The sequence below is a fragment of the Alligator sinensis genome, unplaced genomic scaffold (genome assembly GCF_000455745.1).
Source record: "Alligator sinensis unplaced genomic scaffold, ASM45574v1 scaffold20_2, whole genome shotgun sequence".
In the NCBI taxonomy this organism is placed as follows: domain Eukaryota; kingdom Metazoa; phylum Chordata; order Crocodylia; family Alligatoridae; genus Alligator; species Alligator sinensis.
In genome coordinates this window covers 1,048,530-1,054,504 of record NW_005842012.1, presented here as the reverse complement: position 1 = coordinate 1,054,504, position 5,975 = coordinate 1,048,530, and the positions used below count along the sequence as shown (strand labels likewise).

The window sequence follows — 5,975 nt, the reverse complement described above, 5'->3', positions numbered from 1 at the left end:
ACTGTTTGGTTAGCATTTTGAAAAACAGTTGTACTAGTGTCCTCCACAAGGGAGCTTTCCTGTGTGCCAGTCCCCAGTCATGCTTCACTTGGAGTTTCCCTGTCCCCCAGCAGTCAGTTTAAAAGCCTTCCCAGTAGATCAGCCATCTTGACTGAGAACAGGGCCTTACCTGTCCATGTGAGGTGAATTCTATCTCATCCTAAGAGTCATCTCTCTCTGAAGTGCATGCTGTGGTTGAATAAAAAGTATTTTGGCTCTGGTGGGATTTGAACCCACAGCCTTTGAATGACATTTTACTATAGAAGTCCAACGTGCTGTCCATTGCACCACAGAGCCACTGGAAATTCATGATCTGCTTCTTCTCTACATTACCTCTTAACACAGTTATAAAATACACCACCCTTCAGATAGACCCTTCAGGATGCCTACATAAGTTTAGGGGGTCCTGTTCTAACTCAAGGAGCTTTACAGAAAATGCCATGAGTTAGAGCCCTCCTGTCTGACCCAACAGATGATCACCTGTTGGGTTGTGGGGGCTTGAGTCTGCCTGCACTGGCCCTGCCCCATAGGTGGGGATGCTCCAGTAGCCTCCAAGGAATTGATAAACTTCCCCTCTCCCCAACCATGCCTCCCCCCAGCTATGGGGCTGTCAATGTGGAATGGTGGGGGAGGCAGATGCTGGTTGGACTTGGCCTGGCCTGAGCTGGAGGTGGGGGCAGGAACAGACCCCCTCATCACATGGACTCCCACCAGCTACATCAGCTGGGGTACTGGGGGGAGCTGGGCTGGGTCCATGTGGTGGGGGGGTCTATTCCACCCTACCCCCCACTTGAGCCTCTTAATAGTGGGAGCAGAGGCTGCCGGCTTGGTTTGGCCTGGCTAGAGTGGGGGCAAGGTGGAACGGAGCCTCCTTACCTCATTGGCTTAGGTCCTCCCAGTACCTCAGCTGCAGTAGCTGAGGGTAGGAGGTCCCACAAGACAAGGGGGTTCTGTTCCACCCCACCCCACCTTCAGATCCAGTCAGGCCAAGCCCAGCTGGCACCTTCCTGCAGCTCCTTCCCCTCCCCATCCTCTTCCTCCCTTCCCCCCTACCTCTCCCCTGCTGACGGCCCCACAAAGTGCAAAAAATTAACTCTGAAGGGAATACAAGTTCCCTAAGATGCTCTGCTTTAGGGCACCTTTATCTAATACCTCTTTTGGCATGGGTTAATCTTTCACATGATTGGCCATTTTAAAAGCATTGTGCAGCTGTGCATGTGTGTTACATCATGGCTGTAGAGCACTTTCAAGGGTCTGATCATGCAAAAAAATTAACTTGTGTACGTGCCCTTATTGAGCATGGCTATATAAGGGTCTCCTATTCTGAAGTCCTGGCTCAATCAATATATATCTCCACAAATTCACACTGTATATGCAGATTTGATTGTCACATGGAAGATACTGATCCAGTGATGTTTAGGCAAAAGAATAATCAGATTATGGATTTTTTTCCTGTCCTTTTTAAATCAAATATATAAATTCAATCAAAATGCTCCATTTAAGAGAATTATAATCTTACACAGATAAGGACTCAAAAGACAGAAATAGTCAAAGTTAAGGTCATGGACAACCTTAACTAACTGCTCCGTACTACATGGCTTTTAATTAAATGTTCATATGTAAGGTTACCTGTGCTTAAGTTCTACACAGGCAAACTTACAGGGTTTATATTCCAATGTATATTAAAAATTGTTATTTAATTTCTGTTCCTGTACACTTACATTAAATATATTAGGTTGCTCTTAGACTAATTCCTTGGAGTCGGTCACTTTGGCTGTCTTTACTTCCCTTCTGAGAATTTTCACTAATGTAAATTAATTGACAAAAGAGTAAAAATGGAAGCAGAATATTTTCCTAGCCATAACTAACCACAAATCAGCCCAGATGAGACTGAGTTTTCCTCAGACCATGCATGCTGGGACACTGGTTATATTCCCTCCTTCTTCCTGGCAGTCCCAAAGATGTGCCCAATATGAAGATGCTGTAAATCAGTCCATTATGGTAGTATGGATTTGTCAGCCATGCCTGAGCCATTTTTAGGATATATCTCAGGCCAGTAAAGCAGGAACCTTGAGTTTATTCCTGAACTCTGGTCTCCAACATAAAAGTAGGATATGCTGCCAGCAGGCTTCAAGGCCAGCTATAGTTAGATTTTTCATTTAAATTTTGGCACATGTTGAAGTCATTCCTGTTACTTCCAAGGACTGTTGCCATTGTATTAAAAAGAGTAAATTTGCTGCTGAATTACTTACTGCCCAGAAAATCCAGCTGAAACCTGCTACTGCCAAATCTGAGGATTCGATATTGGGCCAGGGACTTTAAATAGCTCCAGTAACCAAGGATTTTCTGCTTCCTATAAAACAGAGGAGGTTTGATAAAGCTTCAGTTTGAAGGATTGGACACAGGCTGTTAGAAACTGAAAATTGTCACCTCTGGTATGGTCACTACCTAACCAGTTGTTTTTGATTAAATCATCTGTTTTGTTCTATTTTCTTTCCAGAACCCAGGTTTTGTTGTCCAGTGTCAGGATAAAAAAAAAAAGAAAGAAAGAACTATTTTTGATCTCTTATGTAAGAGAGGAAGGAGAAGGGCTTTCTTCATTTATGTACTTTGTAATGCTTAACCCTTTGGTTCTTATTAAGTCTACCTCCTCCCTTCTGCTCTGCTACCAAATAATAACCAAATACCATTTTTTTCTATATTAGCACTGCGTCTGTATTTATTAGCCTGTTTCACCATTGCTAAAAGAACTCTTACATCTAGTGAACTCACCTGCAAATATATAAACATTTTATAAAGTACACATGAATACATGTATGTATATCTAAAGAGAGGACAATTACTTTATGACATATTCAGCATCTGTCTGGGTTGTGTATCTCTATGGTGAAATGATAGCACATTGGGTTTCTTTCTTTTTTGCTTGCTTGCTTTCAAAATGGCCTCCTACAGGTATGTGCCCTCTGAGCACTGGGAACCTGGATCTGTTCTGTGAGCCTTTCTCCTTCTCTTGCTTTGGTTTTTTCCTCCCCCAGATAGCTTGATATCAATGTTCCCCAACACTTTTAATAATGTTTTCTTGCCTTTTTTCACCTTTTCTGAGCCCTTTCTCCTGCAGTAACCTGCTCCCCCATCCCTCCCACTCCCTCTGGGTTTATTTTGATTTCCCCCCAGCCCTCAATGTTGCTTTCTCTTTCTGCTTTTCTTTCATAGATTTCATATATTTCATAGACATTAGGGCTAGAAGGAACTTCGGAGGATCATCGAGTCCAGCCCCCTGCCTGACTTCCCCCACCAGGAAGTCAGCTGGGGTCATAGGATCCCAGCAAAATAATCATCCAAATGTCTCTTGAAGGCGTTCAGTGTAGGTGCTTGAACAACCTCCGGTGGCGGGCTATTCCAGACCTTGGGGGCTCAGACAGTGAAGAAATTCTTCCTTATGTCCAACCTGAAACAGTCTTGCAGGAGTTTATAACCTTTCGACCTTTTCATCCCTTGGGGTGCTCTGGTGAACCAGCATTTTGCTTGCTTTACTAGCCGCAGCATCACATTGAAGGCTCATGTTCATCTTGTGGTCAATCATGATCCCCAAGTCCCTTTCATCCATAGTCCTAGCCAGCATAGTACTGCCAAGCCTATAAGCATGCTGCATGTTTCTCCTCTCAAGGTGGAGAACCTTGCATTTTTCAGTGTTAAACACCATCAGGTTCTCATCCGCCCATTTCCTGAGCCTGTCAAGGTCTGCCTATATCGCCTTCCTGTCCTCAGGTGTGGATGCTTTACCCCAGAGTTTGGTATCATCAGCAAACTCGGCCAGTCCACTTCTGACTCCAATGTCTGCATCATTAATGAAGATATTGAACAGTACAGGTCCAAGGACAGAGCCTTGGTGGACCACACTGGTCACAGGGCACCGTGACGATTGACTTCCGTCAACCACCATCCTCTGGATCTGATCACGGAGCCAATTCCCCAGCCAGCGGATCATGGTGGACCCGAGGCTGCAGTTGTCCAGTTTTGCCAAGAGGTGATTATGGGATACCAGATGGAAGGCTTTTTTAAAGTCAAGATATATGACATCAATCTCCTCTCCCTTGTCCAGGTGATAGGTCACCTGGTCATAAAAGGAAATAAGATTGGTCAAGCAAGACCTACCCACAACAAACCCGTGCTGGCTATCCCTCAGGATGTTGCCATCAGCATAATTTTTTCTAAGACCTTCCCCAGGATAGCGGTCCCTGCTATATTCTTTATTGCTCACTTTTCTCATCTCCTCTGGTGTGCATTTGTTTGTTTGTTTTCCAGCTCCTTTGCTCCCTGTGGCTGGAGGGCTGCCCATCCCCTACCCCTCTGGTTCCTTGCAGGGTTTATCCTTTTCTCGCTGCACTGGCTGGAGGCAGCTCCCAGCAGTGCAGTGCCAGGGCTTGTGCCCCTTTGGACCAGAGTTTTGTCTCCAGCTTCACTCCCCTCCTTCTATTGGGGTGAAGGAGTGCGCCGCTGTGGTGGTGCTAGTAGGCTGCAAAATGTTCTTTATGCTGCCTGGGGGAGTTTGGTCTCTATCGGTTTCCTTAGCTCCCCTGCTTTGGTGAATGAAATTGTGGTAGCAGGTGTGTCTTTTGAAGGTGTTTTTTGCCTCATGACACCCTTAGACACACCAGCCATGAGGATGGTAGCCTCTGATATTCCCCCATTGCTCTCAGATTATGACCTCACTAAGTGCCTGTGCCCTTATGGCATGGTTGCAGGGTTGGTCCACAGACTGCTATTTGGCAGCAAGGTTCCTGAGCTCTGACATTTCTGTCCTTTAAAAGCCAAACGTTGATGCTTCTTCACAGGGAGGGTTGGGGTTTGCCTGACTTCCTTTCTTTCATAATTGATGGTCAGCATTATGAGGTTTACCTCACTGTTGGGAATATCCTATACTGTCACTTTTGGCAGCAGGCCCCATCTGGCTGCCCAGTGCTCGAGGAAGAAGTCAGCTGCTGCAGAGCTGCCTGCAGCTGCACCCACTGATGGTTCAGCCACCTCTGGTGCGGGAGCCTCATCGGGTGATGGGGACAAACCTTCCCTCCAGCCACTCCCTGGTTCATCACAGACAGGTGGCTCTGTGGGGGTGGATACATCCCCTCCCTACCCTCCACTTGGGGGGCTTTGTTTCTTTTTGCTGTGGAGGATAACTCCCAACACCAGGAGGAGTCTTCTTGTTAGGCCCCAGCTCAAGTCTGGGATTGTGCCCGGTATGCAAAGGCTAATAAAGATACCAGGGGTGAAAGTACAAAGAAGATTTATTGCTAGCAATAAAAGGTGCGAGCGGAATAATTTCACGTAACAAGCGCCCCAGATTACTATTTCTAAGCATCTTTTATACAGGAGTTTTTGAGCCTTCATAAGCATCCTTGTTTGCTGATTGGTTACGCAAGGAGTTCTTTACTGAGCATGTCTCTATACCTGTGTTTTAGCCATGTATCTCATTTACATACATGTATGTTTCATTAGCATACTTTTTCCCCACCTAGGGGCGTGATTTTTAGTATTTTAATGAGCCCTTTAACCCAGTACCCTGCTTCTGCTTTTGTTTTCAAGCCCCCTTTATCTAGGACTATCTCCTCCTTATCATTGCAGATGGGCATTCGTCACATAACATTCTCTTCTGCTTAGTCTTTGAGTAGTGGTTTCTAGGTCACTCCTTACATTCTGAGAAGGCCTTGTCATCCCGTCAAAACCCTCCCGCTGCTCTGGGAGAGCTGAGGTTAGTGAGCGGGATCCCGCTCTCAGCCCTCCTCCTCGGCATCCTCCCTAGACCCTGTACTGGTCAGGGGTGACCCAGGAGTGTTGGTTACTCCATTGAGCACCTCATTGAGTTCCTTGACCAGACCAAGCATCACTAGGGAGTTGCATGGCATATTTGTAAATGGTTCCTGGAACCTGGGACATTT

At 45.9% G+C, this 5,975-nt stretch overlaps 1 non-coding gene across 1 annotated transcript; it reads right to left on the bottom strand.

Annotated features, from left to right (window-relative positions):
- Positions 1–251: 251 nt before the first annotated feature.
- Positions 252–336, bottom strand: TRNAR-UCU. The gene is given in 2 exon segments: positions 252–287; positions 300–336. It is a non-coding gene; the product is annotated as a tRNA-Arg (tRNA).
- Positions 337–5,975: the final 5,639 nt, after the last annotated feature.